Below are 25,488 nucleotides of genomic sequence, written 5' to 3' on the forward strand. Positions count from 1 at the left end.
CCATCAATTGTTGTTTTTGCATTTGTCACCCCGAGTGGGATGGGTATGCTCAGACGTGAGACCCATGCTCTCCACACCACTCGAGTCAAGCTATCCAGGATCATGAAGGCTGATAGCCAGAAACTGGTCCTTGGATGCTTGATTCCGGTCCAGGAAAGACATGGCTTGGCAGTTCGGGCTGGACTGTTCCCATGAGGCACAGGGTCAAGGCTGATTTGCATATGGCCATGTCTGCCCTGGGGTGGTGTGGATTGCAAAAAAACGATGGATTTAGGCCCAGATCTCTGTACTGGGGTGAATGTATGACATTGTTCTGCATTCTGTCCATCAATTGTTGTTTTTGCATTTGTCACCCCGAGTCGGATGGGTATGCTCAGACGTGAGTCCCATGCTCTCCACACCACTGGAGTCAAGCTATCCAGGCTGATGAAGGCTGATAGCCAGAAACCGGTCCTTGGATGCTTGATTCCGGTCCAGGAAAGACATAGCTTGGCAGTTCGGGCTGGACTGTTCCCATGAGGCACAGGGTCAAGGCTGCTTTGCATATGGCCACGTCTGACCTGGGGTGGTGTGGAGTGCAAAAAAACAATGGATTTAGGCCCAGATCTCTGTACTGGGGTGAATGTATGACATTGTTCTGCATTCTGTCCATCAATTGTTGTTTTTGCATTTGTCACACCGAGTGGGATGGGTATGCTCAGACGTGAGTCCCATGCTCTCCATACCACTGGAGTCAAGCTATCCAGGCTGATGAAGGCTGATAGCCAGAAACCGGTCCTTGGATGCTTGATTCCGGTCCAGGAAAGACTTGGCTTGGCAGTTCGGGCTGGACTGTTCCCATGAGGCACAGGGTCAAGGCTGATTTGCATATGGCCATGTCTGACCTGGGGTGGTGTGGAGTGCAAAAAAACGATGGATTTAGGCCCAGATCTCTGTACTGGGGTGAATGTATGACATTGTTCTGCATTCTGTCCATCAATTGTTGTTTTTGCATTTGTCACCCCGAGTGGGATGGGTATGCTCAGACGTGAGTCCCATGCTCTCCACACCACTGGAGTCAAGCTATCCAGGCTGATGAAGGCTGATAGCCAGAAACCGGTCCTTGGATGCTTGATTCCGGTCCAGGAAAGACATGGCTTGGCAGTTCGGGCTGGACTGTTCCCATGAGGCACAGGGTCAAGGCTGATTTGCATATGGCCATGTCTGACCTGGGGTGGTGTGGAGTGCAAAAAAACGATGGATTTAGGCCCAGATCTCTGTACTGGGGTGAATGTATGACATTGTTCTGCATTCTGTCCATCAATTGTTGTTTTTGCATTTGTCACCCCGAGTGGGATGGGTATGCTCAGACGTGAGTCCCATGCTCTCCACACCACTGGAGTCAAGCTATCCAGGCTGATGAAGGCTGATAGCCAGAAACCAGTCCTTGGATGCTTGATTCCGGTCCAGGAAAGACATGGCTTGGCAGTTTGGGCTGGACTGTTCCCATGAGGCACAGGGTCAAGGCTGATTTGCATATGGCCATGTCTGACCTGGGGTGGTGTGGAATGCAAAAAAACGATGGATTTAGGCCCAGATCTCTGTACTGGGGTGAATGTATGACATTGTTCTGCATTCTGTCCATCAATTGTTGTTTTTGCATTTGTCACCCCGAGTGGGATGGGTATGCTCAGACGTGAGTCCCATGCTCTCCATACCACTGGAGTCAAGCTATCCAGGCTGATGAAGGCTGATAGCCAGAAACCGATCCTTGGATGCTTGATTCCGGTCCAGGAAAGACATGGCTTGGCAGTTCGGGCTGGACTGTTCCCATGAGGCACAGGGTCAAGGCTGATTTGCATATGGCCATGTCTGACCTGGGGTGATGTGGAGTGCAAAAAAACGACGGATTTAGGCCCAGATCTCTGTACTGGGGTGAATGTATGACATTGTTCTGCATTCTGTCCATCAATTGTTGTTTATGCATTTGTCACCCCGAGTGGGATGGGTATGCTCAGACGTGAGTCCCATGCTCTCCACACCACTCGAGTCAAGCTATCCAGGATCATGAAGGCTGATAGCCAGAAACCGGTCCTTGGATGCTTGATTGCGGTCCAGGAAAGACATGGCTTGGCAGTTCGGGCTGGACTGTTCCCATGAGGCACAGGGTCAAGGCTGATTTGCATATGGCCATGTCTGACCTGGGGTGATGTGGAGTGCAAAAAAACAATGGATTTAGGCCCAGATCTCTGTACTGGGGTGAATGTATGACATTGTTCTGCATTCTGTCCATCAATTGTTGTTTTTGCATTTGTCACCCCGAGTGGGATGGGTATGCTCAGACGTGAGTCCCATGCTCTCCATACCACTGGAGTCAAGCTATCCAGGCTGATGAAGGCTGATAGCCAGAAACCGGTCCTTGGATGCTTGATTCCGGTCCAGGAAAGACATGGCTTGGCAGTTCGGGCTGGACTGTTCCCATGAGGCACAGGGTCAAGGCTGATTTGCATATGGCCATGTCTGCCCTGGGGTGGTGTGGATTGCAAAAAAACGATGGATTTAGGCCCAGATCTCTGTACTGGGGTGAATGTATGACATTGTTCTGCATTCTGTCCATCAATTGTTGTTTTTGCATTTGTCACCCCGAGTGGGATGGGTATGCTCAGACGTGAGTCCCATGCTCTCCACACCACTGGAGTCAAGCTATCCAGGCTGATGAAGGCTGATAGCCAGAAACCGGTCCTTGGATGCTTGATTCCGGTCCAGGAAAGACATGGCTTGGCAGTTCGGGCTGGACTGTTCCCATGAGGCACAGGGTCAAGGCTGATTTGCATATAGCCATGTCTGACCTGGGGTGGTGTGGAGTGCAAAAAAACAATGGATTTAGGCCCAGATCTCTGTACTGGGGTGAATGTATGACATTGTTCTGCATTCTGTCCATCAATTGTTGTTTTTGCATTTGTCACCCCGAGTGGGATGGGTATGCTCAGACGTGAGTCCCATGCTCTCCATACCACTGGAGTCAAGCTATCCAGGCTGATGAAGGCTGATAGCCAGAAACCGGTCCTTGGATGCTTGATTCCGGTCCAGGAAAGACATGGCTTGGCAGTTCGGGCTGGACTGTTCCCATGAGGCACAGGGTCAAGGCTGATTTGCATATGGCCATGTCTGCCCTGGGGTGGTGTGGATTGCAAAAAAACGATGGATTTAGGCCCAGATCTCTGTACTGGGGTGAATGTATGACATTGTTCTGCATTCTGTCCATCAATTGTTGTTTTTGCATTTGTCACCCCGAGTCGGATGGGTATGCTCAGACGTGAGTCCCATGCTCTCCACACCACTGGAGTCAAGCTATCCAGGCTGATGAAGGCTGATAGCCAGAAACCGGTCCTTGGATGCTTGATTCCGGTCCAGGAAAGACATAGCTTGGCAGTTCGGGCTGGACTGTTCCCATGAGGCACAGGGTCAAGGCTGCTTTGCATATGGCCACGTCTGACCTGGGGTGGTGTGGAGTGCAAAAAAACAATGGATTTAGGCCCAGATCTCTGTACTGGGGTGAATGTATGACATTGTTCTGCATTCTGTCCATCAATTGTTGTTTTTGCATTTGTCACCCCGAGTGGGATGGGTATGCTCAGACGTGAGTCCCATGCTCTCCATACCACTGGAGTCAAGCTATCCAGGCTGATGAAGGCTGATAGCCAGAAACCGGTCCTTGGATGCTTGATTCCGGTCCAGGAAAGACTTGGCTTGGCAGTTCGGGCTGGACTGTTCCCATGAGGCACAGGGTCAAGGCTGATTTGCATATGGCCATGTCTGACCTGGGGTGGTGTGGAGTGCAAAAAAACGATGGATTTAGGCCCAGATCTCTGTACTGGGGTGAATGTATGACATTGTTCTGCATTCTGTCCATCAATTGTTGTTTTTGCATTTGTCACCCCGAGTGGGATGGGTATGCTCAGACGTGAGTCCCATGCTCTCCACACCACTGGAGTCAAGCTATCCAGGCTGATGAAGGCTGATAGCCAGAAACCGGTCCTTGGATGCTTGATTCCGGTCCAGGAAAGACATGGCTTGGCAGTTCGGGCTGGACTGTTCCCATGAGGCACAGGGTCAAGGCTGATTTGCATATGGCCATGTCTGACCTGGGGTGGTGTGGAGTGCAAAAAAACGATGGATTTAGGCCCAGATCTCTGTACTGGGGTGAATGTATGACATTGTTCTGCATTCTGTCCATCAATTGTTGTTTTTGCATTTGTCACCCCGAGTGGGATGGGTATGCTCAGACGTGAGTCCCATGCTCTCCACACCACTGGAGTCAAGCTATCCAGGCTGATGAAGGCTGATAGCCAGAAACCAGTCCTTGGATGCTTGATTCCGGTCCAGGAAAGACATGGCTTGGCAGTTTGGGCTGGACTGTTCCCATGAGGCACAGGGTCAAGGCTGATTTGCATATGGCCATGTCTGACCTGGGGTGGTGTGGAATGCAAAAAAACGATGGATTTAGGCCCAGATCTCTGTACTGGGGTGAATGTATGACATTGTTCTGCATTCTGTCCATCAATTGTTGTTTTTGCATTTGTCACCCCGAGTGGGATGGGTATGCTCAGACGTGAGTCCCATGCTCTCCATACCACTGGAGTCAAGCTATCCAGGCTGATGAAGGCTGATAGCCAGAAACCGATCCTTGGATGCTTGATTCCGGTCCAGGAAAGACATGGCTTGGCAGTTCGGGCTGGACTGTTCCCATGAGGCACAGGGTCAAGGCTGATTTGCATATGGCCATGTCTGACCTGGGGTGATGTGGAGTGCAAAAAAACGACGGATTTAGGCCCAGATCTCTGTACTGGGGTGAATGTATGACATTGTTCTGCATTCTGTCCATCAATTGTTGTTTATGCATTTGTCACCCCGAGTGGGATGGGTATGCTCAGACGTGAGTCCCATGCTCTCCACACCACTCGAGTCAAGCTATCCAGGATCATGAAGGCTGATAGCCAGAAACCGGTCCTTGGATGCTTGATTGCGGTCCAGGAAAGACATGGCTTGGCAGTTCGGGCTGGACTGTTCCCATGAGGCACAGGGTCAAGGCTGATTTGCATATGGCCATGTCTGACCTGGGGTGATGTGGAGTGCAAAAAAACGATGGATTTAGGCCCAGATCTCTGTACTGGGGTGAATGTATGACATTGTTCTGCATTCTGTCCATCAATTGTTGTTTTTGCATTTGTCACCCCGAGTGGGATGGGTATGCTCAGACGTGAGTCCCATGCTCTCCATACCACTGGAGTCAAGCTATCCAGGCTGATGAAGGCTGATAGCCAGAAACCGGTCCTTGGATGCTTGATTCCGGTCCAGGAAAGACATGGCTTGGCAGTTCGGGCTGGACTGTTCCCATGAGGCACAGGGTCAAGGCTGATTTGCATATGGCCATGTCTGCCCTGGGGTGGTGTGGATTGCAAAAAAACGATGGATTTAGGCCCAGATCTCTGTACTGGGGTGAATGTATGACATTGTTCTGCATTCTGTCCATCAATTGTTGTTTTTGCATTTGTCACCCCGAGTGGGATGGGTATGCTCAGACGTGAGTCCCATGCTCTCCACACCACTGGAGTCAAGCTATCCAGGCTGATGAAGGCTGATAGCCAGAAACCGGTCCTTGGATGCTTGATTCCGGTCCAGGAAAGACATGGCTTGGCAGTTCGGGCTGGACTGTTCCCATGAGGCACAGGGTCAAGGCTGATTTGCATATGGCCATGTCTGACCTGGGGTGGTGTGGAGTGCAAAAAACCAATGGATTTAGGCCCAGATCTCTGTACTGGGGTGAATGTATGACATTGTTCTGCATTCTGTCCATCAATTGTTGTTTTTGCATTTGTCACCCCGAGTGGGATGGGTATGCTCAGACGTGAGTCCCATGCTCTCCATACCACTGGAGTCAAGCTATCCAGGCTGATGAAGGCTGATAGCCAGAAACCGGTCCTTGGATGCTTGATTCCGGTCCAGGAAAGACATGGCTTGGCAGTTCGGGCTGGACTGTTCCCATGAGGCACAGGGTCAAGGCTGATTTGCATATGGCCATGTCTGCCCTGGGGTGGTGTGGATTGCAAAAAACGATGGATTTAGGCCCAGATCTCTGTACTGGGGTGAATGTATGACATTGTTCTGCATTCTGTCCATCAATTGTTGTTTTTGCATTTGTCACCCCGAGTGGGATGGGTATGCTCAGACGTGAGTCCCATGCTCTCCACACCACTGGAGTCAAGCTATCCAGGCTGATGAAGGCTGATAGCCAGAAACCGGTCCTTGGATGCTTGATTCCGGTCCAGGAAAGACATGGCTTGGCAGTTCGGGCTGGACTGTTCCCATGAGGCACAGGGTCAAGGCTGATTTGCATATGGCCATGTCTGACCTGGGGTGGTGTGGAGTGCAAAAAAACAATGGATTTAGGCCCAGATCTCTGTACTGGGGTGAATGTATGACATTGTTCTGCATTCTGTCCATCAATTGTTGTTTTTGCATTTGTCATCCCGAGTGGGATTGGTATGCTCAGACGTGAGTCCCATGCACTCCACACCACTGGAGTCAAGCTATACAGGCTGATGAAGGCTGATAGCCAGAAACCGGTCCTTGCATGCTTGATTCCGGTCCAGGAAAGACATGGCTTTCCAGTTCGGGCTGGACTGTTCCCATGAGGCACAGGGTCAAGGCTGATTTGCATATGGCCATGTCTGACCTGGGGTGGTGTGGAGTGCAAAAAAACAATGGATTTAGGCCCAGATCTCTGTACTGGGGTGAATGTATGACATTGTTCTGCATTCTGTCCATTAATTGTTGTTTTTGCATTTGTCACCCTGAGTGGGATGGGTATGCTCAGACGTGAGTCCCATGCTCTCCACACCACTGGAGTCAAGCTATCCAGGCTGATTAAGGCTGATAGCCAGAAACCGGTCTTTGGATGCTTGATTCCGGTCCAGGAAAGACATGGCTTGGCAGTTCGGGCTGGACTGTTCCCATGAGGCACAGGGTCAAGGCTGATTTGCATATGGCCATGTCTGCCCTGGGGTGGTGTGGATTGCAAAAAAACGATGGATTTAGGCCCAGATCTCTGTACTGGGGTGAATGTATGACATTGTTCTGCATTCTGTCCATCAATTGTTGTTTTTGCATTTGTCACCCCGAGTGGGATGGGTATGCTCAGACGTGAGTCCCATGCTCTCCACACCACTGGAGTCAAGCTATCCAGGCTGATGAAGGCTGATAGCCAGAAACCGGTCCTTGGATGCTTGATTCCGGTCCAGGAAAGACATGGCTTGGCAGTTCGGGCTGGACTGTTCCCATGAGGCACAGGGTCAAGGCTGCTTTGCATATGGCCACGTCTGACCTGGGGTGGTGTGGAGTGCAAAAAAACAATGGATTTAGGCCCAGATCTCTGTACTGGGGTGAATGTATGACATTGTTCTGCATTCTGTCCATCAATTGTTGTTTTTGCATTTGTCACCCCGAGTGGGATGGGTATGCTCAGACGTGAGTCCCATGCTCTCCATACCACTGGAGTCAAGCTATCCAGGCTGATGAAGGCTGATAGCCAGAAACCGGTCCTTGGATGCTTGATTCCGGTCCAGGAAAGACTTGGCTTGGCAGTTCGGGCTGGACTGTTCCCATGAGGCACAGGGTCAAGGCTGATTTGCATATGGCCATGTCTGACCTGGGGTGGTGTGGAGTGCAAAAAAACGATGGATTTAGGCCCAGATCTCTGTACTGGGGTGAATGTATGACATTGTTCTGCATTCTGTCCATCAATTGTTGTTTTTGCATTTGTCACCCTGAGTGGGATGGGTATGCTCAGACGTGAGTCCCATGCTCTCCACACCACTGGAGTCAAGCTATCCAGGCTGATGAAGGCTGATAGCCAGAAACCGGTCCTTGGATGCTTGATTCCGGTCCAGGAAAGACATGGCTTGGCAGTTCGGGCTGGACTGTTCCCATGAGGCACAGGGTCAAGGCTGATTTGCATATGGCCATGTCTGACCTGGGGTGGTGTGGAGTGCAAAAAAACGATGGATTTAGGCCCAGATCTCTGTACTGGGGTGAATGTATGACATTGTTCTGCATTCTGTCCATCAATTGTTGTTTTTGCATTTGTCACCCCGAGTGGGATGGGTATGCTCAGACGTGAGTCCCATGCTCTCCACACCACTGGAGTCAAGCTATCCAGGCTGATGAAGGCTGATAGCCACAAACCAGTCCTTGGATGCTTGATTCCGGTCCAGGAAAGACATGGCTTGGCAGTTTGGGCTGGACTGTTCCCATGATGCACAGGGTCAAGGCTGATTTGCATATGGCCATGTCTGACCTGGGGTGGTGTGGAATGCAAAAAAACGATGGATTTAGGCCCAGATCTCTGTACTGGGGTGAATGTATGACATTGTTCTGCATTCTGTCCATCAATTGTTGTTTTTGCATTTGTCACCCCGAGTGGGATGGGTATGCTCAGACGTGAGTCCCATGCTCTCCATACCACTGGAGTCAAGCTATCCAGGCTGATGAAGGCTGATAGCCAGAAACCGATCCTTGGATGCTTGATTCCGGTCCAGGAAAGACATGGCTTGGCAGTTCGGGCTGGACTGTTCCCATGAGGCACAGGGTCAAGGCTGATTTGCATATGGCCATGTCTGACCTGGGGTGGTGTGGAGTGCAAAAAAACGATGGATTTAGGCCCAGATCTCTGTACTGGGGTGAATGTATGACATTGTTCTGCATTCTGTCCATCAATTGTTGTTTATGCATTTGTCACCCCGAGTGGGATGGGTATGCTCAGACATGAGTCCCATGCTCTCCACACCACTCGAGTCAAGCTATCCAGGATCATGAAGGCTGATAGCCAGGAACTGGTCCTTGGATGCTTGATTCCGGTCCAGGAAAGACATGGCTTGGCAGTTCGGGCTGGACTGTTCCCATGAGGCACAGGGTCAAGGCTGATTTGCATATGGCCATGTCTGACCTGAGGTCGTGTGGAGTGCAAAAAAACTATGGATTTAGGCCCAGATCTCTGTACTGGGGTGAATGTATGACATTGTTCTGCATTCTGTCCATCAATTGTTGTTTTTGCATTTGTCACCCCGAGTGGGATGGGTATGCTCAGACGTGAGTCCCATGCTCTCCATACCACTGGAGTCAAGCTATCCAGGCTGATGAAGGCTGATAGCCTGAAACCGGTCCTTGGGTGCTTGATTCCGGTCCAGGAAAGACATGGCTTGGCAGTTCGGGCTGGACTGTTCCCATGAGGCACAGGGTCAAGGCTGATTTGCATATGGCCATGTCTGCCCTGGGGTGGTGTGGATTGCAAAAAAACGATGGATTTAGGCCCAGATCTCTGTACTGAGGTGAATGTATGACATTGTTCTGCATTCTGTCCATCAATTGTTGTTTTTGCATTTGTCACCCCGAGTGGGATGGGTATGCTCAGACGTGAGTCCCATGCTCTCCACACCACTGGAGTCATGCTATCCAGGCTGATGAAGGCTGATAGCCAGAAACCGGTCCTTGGAAGCTTGATTCCGGTCCAGGAAAGACATGGCTTGGCAGTTCGGGCTGGACTGTTCCCATGAGGCACAGGGTCAAGGCTGATTTGCATATGGCCATGTCTGACCTGGGGTGGTGTGGAGTGCAAAAAAACAATGGATTTAGGCCCAGATCTCTGTACTGGGGTGAATGTATGACATTGTTCTGCATTCTGTCCATCAATTGTTGTTTTTGCATTTGTCATCCCGAGTGGGATTGGTATGCTCAGACGTGAGTCCCATGCACTCCACACCACTGGAGTCAAGCTATACAGGCTGATGAAGGCTGATAGCCAGAAACCGGTCCTTGCATGCTTGATTCCGGTCCAGGAAAGACATGGCTTGGCAGTTCGGGCTGGACTGTTCCCATGAGGCACAGGGTCAAGGCTGATTTGCATATGGCCATGTCTGACCTGGGGTGGTGTGGAGTGCAAAAAAACAATGGATTTAGGCCCAGATCTCTGTGCTGGGGTGAATGTATGACATTGTTCTGCATTCTGTCCATTAATTGTTGTTTTTGCATTTGTCACCCTGAGTGGGATGGGTATGCTCAGACGTGAGTCCCATGCTCTCCACACCACTGGAGTCAAGCTATCCAGGCTGATTAAGGCTGATAGCCAGAAACCGGTCCTTGGATGCTTGATTCCGGTCCAGGAAAGACATGGCTTGGCAGTTCGGGCTGGACTGTTCCCATGAGGCACAGGGTCAAGGCTGATTTGCATATGGCCATGTCTGACCTGGGGTGGTGTGGAGTGCAAAAAAACGATGGATTTAGGCCCAGATCTCTGTACAGGGTGAATGTATGACATTGTTCTGCATTCTGTCCATCAATTGTTGTTTTTGCATTTGTCACCCCGAGTGGGATTGGTATGCTCAGACGTGAGTCCCATGCTATCCACACCACTGGAGTCAAGCTATCCAGGCTGATGAAGGCTGATAGCCAGAAACCGGTCCTTGGATGCTTGATTCCGGTCTCCAGGAAAGACATGGCCTGGTAGTTCGGGCTGGACTGTTCCCATGAGGCACAGGGTCAAGGCTGATTTGCATATGGCCATGTCTGACCTGGGGTGGTGTGGAGTGCAAAAAAACGATGGATTTATGCCCAGATCTCTGTACTGGGGTGAATGTATGACATTGTTCTGCATTCTGTCCATCAATTGTTGTTTTTGCATTTGTCACCCCGAGTTGGATGGGTATGCTCAGACGTGAGTCCCATGCTCTCCACACCACTGGAGTCAAGCTATCCAGGCTGATGAAGGCTGATAGCCAGAAACCGGTCCTTGGGTGCTTGATTCCGGTCCAGGAAAGACATGGCTTGGCAGTTCGGGCTGGACTGTTCCCATGAGGCACAGGGTCAAGGCTGATTTGCATATGGCCATGTCTGACCTGGGGTGGTGTGGAGTGCAAACGAACGATGGATTTAGGCCCAGATCTCTGTACTGGGGTGAATGTATGACATTGTTCTGCATTCTGTCCATCAATTGTTGTTTTTGCATTTGTCACCCGACTGGGATGGGTATGCTCAGACGTGAGTCCCATGCTCTCCACACCACTGGAGTCAAGCTATCCAGGCTGATGAAGGCTGATAGCCAGAAACCGGTCCTTGGATGCTTGATTCCGGTCCAGGAAAGACTTGGCTTGGCAGTTCGGGCTGGACTGTTCCCATCAGGCACAGGGTCAAGGCTGATTTGCATATGGCCATGTCTGACCTGGGGTGGTGTGGAGTGCAAAAAAACGATGGATTTAGGCCCAGATCTCTGTACCGGGGTGAATGTATGACATTGTTCTGCATTCTGTCCATCAATTGTTGTTTTTGCATTTGTCACCCCGAGTGGGATGGGTATGCTCAGACGTGAGTCCCATGCTCTCCACACCACTGGAGTCAAGCTATCCAGGCTGATGAAGGCTGATAGCCAGAAACCAGTCCTTGGATGCTTGATTCCGGTCCAGGAAAGACATGGCTTGGCAGTTTGGGCTGGACTGTTCCCATGAGGCACAGGGTCAAGGCTGATTTGCATATGGCCATGTCTGACCTAGGGTGGTGTGGAATGCAAAAAAACGATGGATTTAGGCCCAGATCTCTGTACTGGGGTGAATGTATGACATTGTTCTGCATTCTGTCCATCAATTGTTGTTTTTGCATTTGTCACCCCGAGTGGGATGGGTATGCTCAGACGTGAGTCCCATGCTCTCCATACCACTGGAGTCAAGCTATCCAGGCTGATGAAGGCTGATAGCCAGAAACCGATCCTTGGATGCTTGATTCCGGTCCAGGAAAGACATGGCTTGGCAGTTCGGGCTGGACTGTTCCCATGAGGCACAGGGTCAAGGCTGATTTGCATATGGCCATGTCTGACCTGGGGTGGTGTGGAGTGCAAAAAAACGACGGATTTAGGCCCAGATCTCTGTACTGGGGTGAATGTATGACATTGTTCTGCATTCTGTCCATCAATTGTTGTTTATGCATTTGTCACCCCGAGTGGGATGGGTATGCTCAGACGTGAGTCCCATGCTCTCCACACCACTCGAGTCAAGCTATCCAGGATCATGAAGGCTGATAGCCAGAAACCGGTCCTTGGATGCTTGATTCCGGTCCAGGAAAGACATGGCTTGGCAGTTCGGGCTGGACTGTTCCCATGAGGCACAGGGTCAAGGCTGATTTGCATATGGCCATGTCTGACCTGGGGTGATGTGGAGTGCAAAAAAACGATGGATTTAGGCCCAGATCTCTGTACTGGGGTGAATGTATGACATTGTTCTGCATTCTGTCCATCAATTGTTGTTTTTGCATTTGTCACCCCGAGTGGGATGGGTATGCTCAGACGTGAGTCCCAAGCTCTCCACACCACTGGAGTCAAGCTATCCAGGCTGATGAAGGCTGATAGCCAGAAACCGGTCCTTGGATGCTTGATTCCGGTCCAGGAAAGACATGGCTTGGCAGTTCGGGCTGGACTGTTCCCATGAGGCACAGGGTCAAGGCTGATTTGCATATGGCCATGTCTGACCTGGGGTCGTGTGGAGTGCAAAAAAACTATGGATTTAGGCCCAGATCTCTGTACTGGGGTGAATGTATGACATTGTTCTGCATTCTGTCCATCAATTGTTGTTTTTGCATTTGTCACCCGGAGTGGGATGGGTATGCTCAGACGTGAGTCCCATGCTCTCCATACCACTGGAGTCAAGCTATCCAGGCTGATGAAGGCTGATAGCCAGAAACCGGTCCTTGGATGCTTGATTCCGGTCCAGGAAAGACATGGCTTGGCAGTTCGGGCTGGACTGTTCCCATGAGGCACAGGCTCAAGGCTGATTTGCATATGGCCATGTCTGCCCTGGGGTGGTGTGGATTGCAAAAAAACGATGGATTTAGGCCCAGATCTCTGTACTGGGGTGAATGTATGACATTGTTCTGCATTCTGTCCATCAATTGTTGTTTTTGCATTTGTCACCCCGAGTGGGATGGGTATGCTCAGACGTGAGTCCCATGCTCTCCACACCACTGGAGTCACGCTATCCAGGCTGATGAAGGCTGATAGCCAGAAACCGGTCCTTGGATGCTTGATTCCGGTCCAGGAAAGACATGGCTTGGCAGTTCGGGCTAGACTGTTCCCATGAGGCACAGGGTCAAGGCTGATTTGCATATGGCCATGTCTGACCTGGGGTGGTGTGGAGTGCAAAAAAACAATGGATTTAGGCCCAGATCTCTGTACTGGGGTGAATGTATGACATTGTTCTGCATTCTGTCCATCAATTGTTGTTTTTGCATTTGTCATCCCGAGTGGGATTGGTATGCTCAGACGTGAGTCCCATGCACTCCACACCACTGGAGTCAAGCTATACAGGCTGATGAAGGCTGATAGCCAGAAACCGGTCCTTGCATGCTTGATTCCGGTCCAGGAAAGACATGGCTTGGCAGTTCGGGCTGGACTGTTCCCATGAGGCACAGGGTCAAGGCTGATTTGCATATGGCCATGTCTGACCTGGGGTGGTGTGGAGTGCAAAAAAACAATGGATTTAGGCCCAGATCTCTGTACTGGGGTGAATGTATGACATTTTTCTGCATTCTGTCCATTAATTGTTGTTTTTGCATTTGTCACCCTGAGTGGGATGGGTATGCTCAGACGTGAGTCCCATGCTCTCCACACCACTGGAGTCAAGCTATCCAGGCTGATTAAGGCTGATAGCCAGAAACCGGTCTTTGGATGCTTGATTCCGGTCCAGGAAAGACATGGCTTGGCAGTTCGGGCTGGACTGTTCCCATGAGGCACAGGGTCAAGGCTGATTTGCATATGGCCATGTCTGCCCTGGGGTGATGTGGATTGCAAAAAAACGATGGATTTAGGCCCAGATCTCTGTACTGGGGTGAATGTATGACATTGTTCTGCATTCTGTCCATCAATTGTTGTTTTTGCATTTGTCACCCCGAGTGGGATGGGTATGCTCAGACGTGATTCCCATGCTCTCCACACCACTGGAGTCAAGCTATCCAGGCTGATGAAGGCTGATAGCCAGAAACCGGTCCTTGGATGCTTGATTCCGGTCCAGGAAAGACATGGCTTGGCAGTTCGGGCTGGACTGTTCCCATGAGGCACAGGGTCAAGGCTGCTTTGCATATGGCCACGTCTGACCTGGGGTGGTGTGGAGTGCAAAAAAACAATGGATTTAGGCCCAGATCTCTGTACTGGGGTGAATGTATGACATTGTTCTGCATTCTGTCCATCAATTGTTGTTTTTGCATTTGTCACACCGAGTGGGATGGGTATGCTCAGACGTGAGTCCCATGCTCTCCATACCACTGGAGTCAAGCTATCCAGGCTGATGAAGGCTGATAGCCAGAAACCGGTCCTTGGATGCTTGATTCCGGTCCAGGAAAGACTTGGCTTGGCAGTTCGGGCTGGACTGTTCCCATGAGGCACAGGGTCAAGGCTGATTTGCATATGGCCATGTCTGACCTGGGGTGGTGTGGAGTGCAAAAAAACGATGGATTTAGGCCCAGATCTCTGTACTGGGGTGAATGTATGACATTGTTCTGCATTCTGTCCATCAATTGTTGGTTTTGCATTTGTCACCCCGAGTGGGATGGGTATGCTCAGACGTGAGACCCATGCTCTCCACACCACTCGAGTCAAGCTATCCAGGATCATGAAGGCTGATAGCCAGAAACTGGTCCTTGGATGCTTGATTCCGGTCCAGGAAAGACATGGCTTGGCAGTTCGGGCTGGACTGTTCCCATGAGGCACAGGGTCAAGGCTGATTTGCATATGGCCATGTCTGACCTGGGGTGATGTGGAGTGCAAAAAAACGATGGATTTAGGCCCAGATCTCTGTACTGGGGTGAATGTATGACATTGTTCTGCATTCTGTCCATCAATTGTTGTTTTTGCATTTGTCACCCCGAGTGGGATGGGTATGCTCAGACGTGAGTCCCAAGCTCTCCACACCACTGGAGTCAAGCTATCCAGGCTGATGAAGGCTGATAGCCAGAAACCGGTCCTTGGATGCTTGATTCCGGTCCAGGAAAGACATGGCTTGGCAGTTCGGGCTGGACTGTTCCCATGAGGCACAGGGTCAAGGCTGATTTGCATATGGCCATGTCTGACCTGAGGTCGTGTGGAGTGCAAAAAAACTATGGATTTAGGCCCAGATCTCTGTACTGGGGTGAATGTATGACATTGTTCTGCATTCTGTCCATCAATTGTTGTTTTTGCATTTGTCACCCCGAGTGGGATGGGTATGCTCAGACGTGAGTCCCATGCTCTCCACACCACTCGAGTCAAGCTATCCAGGATCATGAAGGCTGATAGCCAGAAACCGGTCCTTGGATGCTTGATTCCGGTCCAGGAAAGACATGGCTTGGCAGTTCGGGCTGGACTGTTCCCATGAGGCACAGGGTCAAGGCTGATTTGCATATGGCCATGTCTGACCTGGGGTGATGTGGAGTGCAAAAAAACGATGGATTTAGGCCCAGATCTCTGTACTGGGGTGAATGTATGACATTGTTCTGCATTCTGTCCATCAATTGTTGTTTTTGCATTTGTCACCCCGAGTGGGATGGGTATGCTCAGACGTGAGTCCCAAGCTCTCCACACCACTGGAGTCAAGCTATCCAGGCTGATGAAGGCTGATAGCCAGAAACCGGTCCTTGGATGCTTGATTCCGGTCCAGGAAAGACATGGCTTGGCAGTTCGGGCTGGACTGTTCCCATGAGGCACAGGGTCAAGGCTGATTTGCATATGGCCATGTCTGACCTGGGGTCGTGTGGAGTGCAAAAAAACTATGGATTTAGGCCCAGATCTCTGTACTGGGGTGAATGTATGACATTGTTCTGCATTCTGTCCATCAATTGTTGTTTTTGCATTTGTCACCCGGAGTGGGATGGGTATGCTCAGACGTGAGTCCCATGCTCTCCATACCACTGGAGTCAAGCTATCCAGGCTGATGAAGGCTGATAGCCAGAAACCGGTCCTTGGATGCTTGATTCCGGTCCAGGAAAGACATGGCTTGGCAGTTCGGGCTGGACTGTTCCCATGAGGCACAGGCTCAAGGCTGATTTGCATATGGCCATGTCTGCCCTGGGGTGGTGTGGATTGCAAAAAAACGATGGATTTAGGCCCAGATCTCTGTACTGGGGTGAATGTATGACATTGTTCTGCATTCTGTCCATCAATTGTTGTTTTTGCATTTGTCACCCCGAGTGGGATGGGTATGCTCAGACGTGAGTCCCATGCTCTCCACACCACTGGAGTCACGCTATCCAGGCTGATGAAGGCTGATAGCCAGAAACCGGTCCTTGGATGCTTGATTCCGGTCCAGGAAAGACATGGCTTGGCAGTTCGGGCTAGACTGTTCCCATGAGGCACAGGGTCAAGGCTGATTTGCATATGGCCATGTCTGACCTGGGGTGGTGTGGAGTGCAAAAAAACAATGGATTTAGGCCCAGATCTCTGTACTGGGGTGAATGTATGACATTGTTCTGCATTCTGTCCATCAATTGTTGTTTTTGCATTTGTCATCCCGAGTGGGATTGGTATGCTCAGACGTGAGTCCCATGCACTCCACACCACTGGAGTCAAGCTATACAGGCTGATGAAGGCTGATAGCCAGAAACCGGTCCTTGCATGCTTGATTCCGGTCCAGGAAAGACATGGCTTGGCAGTTCGGGCTGGACTGTTCCCATGAGGCACAGGGTCAAGGCTGATTTGCATATGGCCATGTCTGACCTGGGGTGGTGTGGAGTGCAAAAAAACAATGGATTTAGGCCCAGATCTCTGTACTGGGGTGAATGTATGACATTTTTCTGCATTCTGTCCATTAATTGTTGTTTTTGCATTTGTCACCCTGAGTGGGATGGGTATGCTCAGACGTGAGTCCCATGCTCTCCACACCACTGGAGTCAAGCTATCCAGGCTGATTAAGGCTGATAGCCAGAAACCGGTCTTTGGATGCTTGATTCCGGTCCAGGAAAGACATGGCTTGGCAGTTCGGGCTGGACTGTTCCCATGAGGCACAGGGTCAAGGCTGATTTGCATATGGCCATGTCTGCCCTGGGGTGATGTGGATTGCAAAAAAACGATGGATTTAGGCCCAGATCTCTGTACTGGGGTGAATGTATGACATTGTTCTGCATTCTGTCCATCAATTGTTGTTTTTGCATTTGTCACCCCGAGTGGGATGGGTATGCTCAGACGTGATTCCCATGCTCTCCACACCACTGGAGTCAAGCTATCCAGGCTGATGAAGGCTGATAGCCAGAAACCGGTCCTTGGATGCTTGATTCCGGTCCAGGAAAGACATGGCTTGGCAGTTCGGGCTGGACTGTTCCCATGAGGCACAGGGTCAAGGCTGCTTTGCATATGGCCACGTCTGACCTGGGGTGGTGTGGAGTGCAAAAAAACAATGGATTTAGGCCCAGATCTCTGTACTGGGGTGAATGTATGACATTGTTCTGCATTCTGTCCATCAATTGTTGTTTTTGCATTTGTCACACCGAGTGGGATGGGTATGCTCAGACGTGAGTCCCATGCTCTCCATACCACTGGAGTCAAGCTATCCAGGCTGATGAAGGCTGATAGCCAGAAACCGGTCCTTGGATGCTTGATTCCGGTCCAGGAAAGACTTGGCTTGGCAGTTCGGGCTGGACTGTTCCCATGAGGCACAGGGTCAAGGCTGATTTGCATATGGCCATGTCTGACCTGGGGTGGTGTGGAGTGCAAAAAAACGATGGATTTAGGCCCAGATCTCTGTACTGGGGTGAATGTATGACATTGTTCTGCATTCTGTCCATCAATTGTTGTTTTTGCATTTGTCACCCCGAGTGGGATGGGTATGCTCAGACGTGAGACCCATGCTCTCCACACCACTCGAGTCAAGCTATCCAGGATCATGAAGGCTGATAGCCAGAAACTGGTCCTTGGATGCTTGATTCCGGTCCAGGAAAGACATGGCTTGGCAGTTCGGGCTGGACTGTTCCCATGAGGCACAGGGTCAAGGCTGATTTGCATATGGCCATGTCTGACCTGGGGTGATGTGGAGTGCAAAAAAACGATGGATTTAGGCCCAGATCTCTGTACTGGGGTGAATGTATGACATTGTTCTGCATTCTGTCCATCAATTGTTGTTTTTGCATTTGTCACCCCGAGTGGGATGGGTATGCTCAGACGTGAGTCCCAAGCTCTCCACACCACTGGAGTCAAGCTATCCAGGCTGATGAAGGCTGATAGCCAGAAACCGGTCCTTGGATGCTTGATTCCGGTCCAGGAAAGACATGGCTTGGCAGTTCGGGCTGGACTGTTCCCATGAGGCACAGGGTCAAGGCTGATTTGCATATGGCCATGTCTGACCTGAGGTCGTGTGGAGTGCAAAAAAACTATGGATTTAGGCCCAGATCTCTGTACTGGGGTGAATGTATGACATTGTTCTGCATTCTGTCCATCAATTGTTGTTTTTGCATTTGTCACCCCGAGTGGGATGGGTATGCTCAGACGTGAGTCCCATGCTCTCCATACCACTGGAGTCAAGCTATCCAGGCTGATGAAGGCTGATAGCCTGAAACCGGTCCTTGGATGCTTGATTCCGGTCCAGGAAAGACATGGCTTGGCAGTTCGGGCTGGACTGTTCCCATGAGGCACAGGGTCAAGGCTGATTTGCATATGGCCATGTCTGCCCTGGGGTGGTGTGGATTGCAAAAAAACGATGGATTTAGGCCCAGATCTCTGTACTGGGGTGAATGTATGACATTGTTCTGCATTCTGTCCATCAATTGTTGTTTTTGCATTTGTCACCCCGAGTGGGATGGGTATGCTCAGACGTGAGTCCCATGCTCTCCACACCACTGGAGTCATGCTATCCAGGCTGATGAAGGCTGATAGCCAGAAACCGGTCCTTGGATGCTTGATTCCGGTCCAGGAAAGACATGGCTTGGCAGTTCGGGTTGGACTGTTCCCATGAGGCACTAGGTCAAGGCTGATTTGCATATGGCCATGTCTGACCTGGGGTGGTGTGGAGTGCAAAAAAACAATGGATTTAGGCCCAGATCTCTGTACTGGGGTGAATGTATGACATTGTTCTGCATTCTGTCCATCAATTGTTGTTTTTGCATTTGTCACCCCGAGTGGGATGGGTATGCTCAGACGTGAGACCCATGCTCTCCACACCACTCGAGTCAAGCTATCCAGGATCATGAAGGCTGATAGCCAGAAACTGGTCCTTGGATGCTTGATTCCGGTCCAGGAAAGACATGGCTTTTCAGTTCGGGCTGGACTGTTCCCATGAGGCACAGGGTCAAGGCTGATTTGCATATGGCCATGTCTGACCTGGGGTGATGTGGAGTGCAAAAAAACGATGGATTTAGGCCCAGATCTCTGTACTGGGGTGAATGTATGACATTGTTCTGCATTCTGTCCATCAATTGTTGTTTTTGCATTTGTCACCCCGAGTGGGATGGGTATGCTCAGACGTGAGTCCCAAGCTCTCCACACCACTGGAGTCAAGCTATCCAGGCTGATGAAGGCTGATAGCCAGAAACCGGTCCTTGGATGCTTGATTCCGGTCCAGGAAAGACATGGCTTGGCAGTTCGGGCTGGACTGTTCCCATGAGGCACAGGGTCAAGGCTGATTTGCATATGGCCATGTCTGACCTGAGGTCGTGTGGAGTGCAAAAAAACTATGGATTTAGGCCCAGATCTCTGTACTGGGGTGAATGTATGACATTGTTCTGCATTCTGTCCATCAATTGTTGTTTTTGCATTTGTCACCCCGAGTGGGATGGGTATGCTCAGACGTGAGTCCCATGCTCTCCATACCACTGGAGTCAAGCTATCCAGGCTGATGAAGGCTGATAGCCTGAAACCGGTCCTTGGATGCTTGATTCCGGTCCAGGAAAGACATGGCTTGGCAGTTCGGGCTGGACTGTTCCCATGAGGCACAGGGTCAAGGCTGATTTGCATATGGCCATGTCTGCCCTGGGGTGGTGTGGATTGCAAACAAACGATGGATTTAGGCCCAGATCTCTGTACTGGGGTGAATGTATGACATTGTTCTGCATTCTGTCCATCAATTGTTGTTTTTGCATTTGTCACCCCGAGTGGGATGGGTATGCTCAGACGTGAGTCCCATGCTCTCCACACCACTGGAGTCACGCTATCCAGGCTGATGAAGGCTGATAGCCAGAAACCGGTCCTTGGATGCTTGATTCCGGTCCAGGAAAGACATGGCTTGGCAGTTCGGGCTGGACTGTTCCCATGAGGCACAGGGTCAAGGCTGATTTGCATATGGCCATGTCTGACCTGGGGTGGTGTGGAGTGCAAAAAAACAATGGATTTAGGCCCAGATCTCTGTACTGGGGTGAATGTATGACATTGTTCTGCATTCTGTCCATCAATTGTTGTTTTTGCATTTGTCATCCCGAGTGGGATTGGTATGCTCAGACGTGAGTCCCATGCACTCCACACCACTGGAGTCAAGCTATACAGGCTGATGAAGGCTGATAGCCAGAAACCGGTCCTTGCATGCTTGATTCCAGTCCAGGAAAGACATGGCTTGGCAGTTCGGGCTGGACTGTTCCCATGAGGCACAGGGTCAAGGCTGATTTGCATATGGCCATGTCTGACCTGGGGTGGTGTGGAGTGCAAAAAAACAATGGATTTAGGCCCAGATCTCTGTACTGGGGTGAATGTATGACATTGTTCTGCATTCTGTCCATTAATTGTTGTTTTTGCATTTGTCACCCTGAGTGGGATGGGTATGCTCAGACGTGAGTCCCATGCTCTCCACACCACTGGAGTCAAGCTATCCAGGCTGATTAAGGCTGATAGCCAGAAACCGGTCTTTGGATGCTTGATTCCGGTCCAGGAAAGACATGGCTTGGCAGTTCGGGCTGGACTGTTCCCATGAGGCACAGGGTCAAGGCTGATTTGCATATGGCCATGTCTGCCCTGGGGTGATGTGGATTGCAAAAAAACGATGGATTTAGGCCCAGATCTCTGTACTGGGGTGAATGTATGACATTGTTCTGCATTCTGTCTATCAATTGTTGTTTTTGCATTTGTCACCCCGAGTGGGATGGGTATGCTCAGACGTGATTCCCATGCTCTCCACACCACTGGAGTCAAGCTATCCAGGCTGATGAAGGCTGATAGCCAGAAACCGGTCCTTGGATGCTTGATTCCGGTCCAGGAAAGACATGGCTTGGCAGTTCGGGCTGGACTGTTCCCATGAGGCACAGGGTCAAGGCTGCTTTGCATATGGCCACGTCTGACCTGGGGTGGTGTGGAGTGCAAAAAAACAATGGATTTAGGCCCAGATCTCTGTACTGGGGTGAATGTATGACATTGTTCTGCATTCTGTCCATCAATTGTTGTTTTTGCATTTGTCACACCGAGTGGGATGGGTATGCTCAGACGTGAGTCCCATGCTCTCCATACCACTGGAGTCAAGCTATCCAGGCTGATGAAGGCTGATAGCCAGAAACCGGTCCTTGGATGCTTGATTCCGGTCCAGGAAAGACTTGGCTTGGCAGTTCGGGCTGGACTGTTCCCATGAGGCACAGGGTCAAGGCTGATTTGCATATGGCCATGTCTGACCTGGGGTGGTGTGGAGTGCAAAAAAACGATGGATTTAGGCCCAGATCTCTGTACTGGGGTGAATGTATGACATTGTTCTGCATTCTGTCCATCAATTGTTGTTTTTGCATTTGTCACCCCGAGTGGGATGGGTATGCTCAGACGTGAGACCCATGCTCTCCACACCACTCGAGTCAAGCTATCCAGGATCATGAAGGCTGATAGCCAGAAACTGGTCCTTGGATGCTTGATTCCGGTCCAGGAAAGACATGGCTTGGCAGTTCGGGCTGGACTGTTCCCATGAGGCACAGGGTCAAGGCTGATTTGCATATGGCCATGTCTGACCTGGGGTGATGTGGAGTGCAAAAAAACGATGGATTTAGGCCCAGATCTCTGTACTGGGGTGAATGTATGACATTGTTCTGCATTCTGTCCATCAATTGTTGTTTTTGCATTTGTCACCCCGAGTGGGATGGGTATGCTCAGACGTGAGTCCCAAGCTCTCCACACCACTGGAGTCAAGCTATCCAGGCTGATGAAGGCTGATAGCCAGAAACCGGTCCTTGGATGCTTGATTCCGGTCCAGGAAAGACATGGCTTGGCAGTTCGGGCTGGACTGTTCCCATGAGGCACAGGGTCAAGGCTGATTTGCATATGGCCATGTCTGACCTGAGGTCGTGTGGAGTGCAAAAAAACTATGGATTTAGGCCCAGATCTCTGTACTGGGGTGAATGTATGACATTGTTCTGCATTCTGTCCATCAATTGTTGTTTTTGCATTTGTCACCCCGAGTGGGATGGGTATGCTCAGACGTGAGTCCCATGCTCTCCATACCACTGGAGTCAAGCTATCCAGGCTGATGAAGGCTGATAGCCTGAAACCGGTCCTTGGATGCTTGATTCCGGTCCAGGAAAGACATGGCTTGGCAGTTCGGGCTGGACTGTTCCCATGAGGCACAGGGTCAAGGCTGATTTGCATATGGCCATGTCTGCCCTGGGGTGGTGTGGATTGCAAAAAAACGATGGATTTAGGCCCAGATCTCTGTACTGGGGTGAATGTATGACATTGTTCTGCATTCTGTCCATCAATTGTTGTTTTTGCATTTGTCACCCCGAGTGGGATGGGTATGCTCAGACGTGAGTCCCAAGCTCTCCACACCACTGGAGTCAAGCTATCCAGGCTGATGAAGGCTGATAGCCAGAAACCGGTCCTTGGATGCTTGATTCCGGTCCAGGAAAGACATGGCTTGGCAGTTCGGGCTGGACTGTTCCCATGAGGCACAGGGTCAAGGCTGATTTGCATATGGCCATGTCTGACCTGAGGTCGTGTGGAGTGCAAAAAAACTATGGATTTAGGCCCAGATCTCTGTACTGGGGTGAATGTATGACATTGTTCTGCATTCTGTCCATCAATTGTTGTTTTTGCATTTGTCACCCCGAGTGGGATGGGTATGCTCAGACGTGAGTCCCATGCTCTCCATACCACTGGAGTCAAGCTATCCAGGCTGATGAAGGCTGGTAGCCTGAAACCGGTCCTTGGATGCTTGATTCCGGTCCAGGAAAGACATGGCTTGGCAGTTCGGGCTGGACTGTTCCCATGAGGCACAGGGTCAAGGCTGATTTGCATATGGCCATGTCTGCCCTGGGGTGGTGTGGATTGCAAACAAACGATGGATTTAGGCCCAGATCTCTGTACTGGGGTGAATGTATGACATTGTTCTGCATTCTGTCCATCAATTGTTGTTTTTGCATTTGTCACCCCGAGTGGGATGGGTATGCTCAGACGTGAGTCCCATGCTCTCCACACCACTGGAGTCACGCTATCCAGGCTGATGAAGGCTGATAGCCAGAAACCGGTCCTTGGATGCTTGATTCCGGTCCAGGAAAGACATGGCTTGGCAGTTCGGGCTGGACTGTTCCCATGAGGCACAGGGTCAAGGCTGATTTGCATATGGCCATGTCTGACCTGGGGTGGTGTGGAGTGCAAAAAAACAATGGATTTAGGCCCAGATCTCTGTACTGGGGTGAATGTATGACATTGTTCTGCATTCTGTCCATCAATTGTTGTTTTTGCATTTGTCATCCCGAGTGGGATTGGTATGCTCAGACGTGAGTCCCATGCACTCCACACCACTGGAGTCAAGCTATACAGGCTGATGAAGGCTGATAGCCAGAAACCGGTCCTTGCATGCTTGATTCCGGTCCAGGAAAGACATGGCTTGGCAGTTCGGGCTGGACTGTTCCCATGAGGCACAGGGTCAAGGCTGATTTGCATATGGCCATGTCTGACCTGGGGTGGTGTGGAGTGCAAAAAAACAATGGATTTAGGCCCAGATCTCTGTACTGGGGTGAATGTATGACATTGTTCTGCATTCTGTCCATTAATTGTTGTTTTTGCATTTGTCACCCTGAGTGGGATGGGTATGCTCAGACGTGAGTCCCATGCTCTCCACACCACTGGAGTCAAGCTATCCAGGCTGATTAAGGCTGATAGCCAGAAACCGGTCTTTGGATGCTTGATTCCGGTCCAGGAAAGACATGGCTTGGCAGTTCGGGCTGGACTGTTCCCATGAGGCACAGGGTCAAGGCTGATTTGCATATGGCCATGTCTGCCCTGGGGTGATGTGGATTGCAAAAAAACGATGGATTTAGGCCCAGATCTCTGTACTGGGGTGAATGTATGACATTGTTCTGCATTCTGTCTATCAATTGTTGTTTTTGCATTTGTCACCCCGAGTGGGATGGGTATGCTCAGACGTGATTCCCATGCTCTCCACACCACTGGAGTCAAGCTATCCAGGCTGATGAAGGCTGATAGCCAGAAACCGGTCCTTGGATGCTTGATTCCGGTCCAGGAAAGACATGGCTTGGCAGTTCGGGCTGGACTGTTCCCATGAGGCACAGGGTCAAGGCTGCTTTGCATATGGCCACGTCTGACCTGGGGTGGTGTGGAGTGCAAAAAAACAATGGATTTAGGCCCAGATCTCTGTACTGGGGTGAATGTATGACATTGTTCTGCATTCTGTCCATCAATTGTTGTTTTTGCATTTGTCACACCGAGTGGGATGGGTATGCTCAGACGTGAGTCCCATGCTCTCCATACCACTGGAGTCAAGCTATCCAGGCTGATGAAGGCTGATAGCCAGAAACCGGTCCTTGGATGCTTGATTCCGGTCCAGGAAAGACTTGGCTTGGCAGTTCGGGCTGGACTGTTCCCATGAGGCACAGGGTCAAGGCTGATTTGCATATGGCCATGTCTGGCCTGGGGTGGTGTGGAGTGCAAAAAAACGATGGATTTAGGCCCAGATCTCTGTACTGGGGTGAATGTATGACATTGTTCTGCATTCTGTCCATCAATTGTTGTTTTTGCATTTGTCACCCCGAGTGGGATGGGTATGCTCAGACGTGAGACCCATGCTCTCCACACCACTCGAGTCAAGCTATCCAGGATCATGAAGGCTGATAGCCAGAAACTGGTCCTTGGATGCTTGATTCCGGTCCAGGAAAGACATGGCTTGGCAGTTCGGGCTGGACTGTTCCCATGAGGCACAGGGTCAAGGCTGATTTGCATATGGCCATGTCTGACCTGGGGTGATGTGGAGTGCAAAAAAACGATGGATTTAGGCCCAGATCTCTGTACTGGGGTGAATGTATGACATTGTTCTGCATTCTGTCCATCAATTGTTGTTTTTGCATTTGTCACCCCGAGTGGGATGGGTATGCTCAGACGTGAGTCCCAAGCTCTCCACACCACTGGAGTCAAGCTATCCAGGCTGATGAAGGCTGATAGCCAGAAACCGGTCCTTGGATGCTTGATTCCGGTCCAGGAAAGACATGGCTTGGCAGTTCGGGCTGGACTGTTCCCATGAGGCACAGGGTCAAGGCTGATTT

Source organism: Lissotriton helveticus, chromosome 6 (genome assembly GCF_964261635.1).
Source record: "Lissotriton helveticus chromosome 6, aLisHel1.1, whole genome shotgun sequence".
Classification (NCBI taxonomy): Eukaryota; Metazoa; Chordata; class Amphibia; order Caudata; family Salamandridae; genus Lissotriton; species Lissotriton helveticus.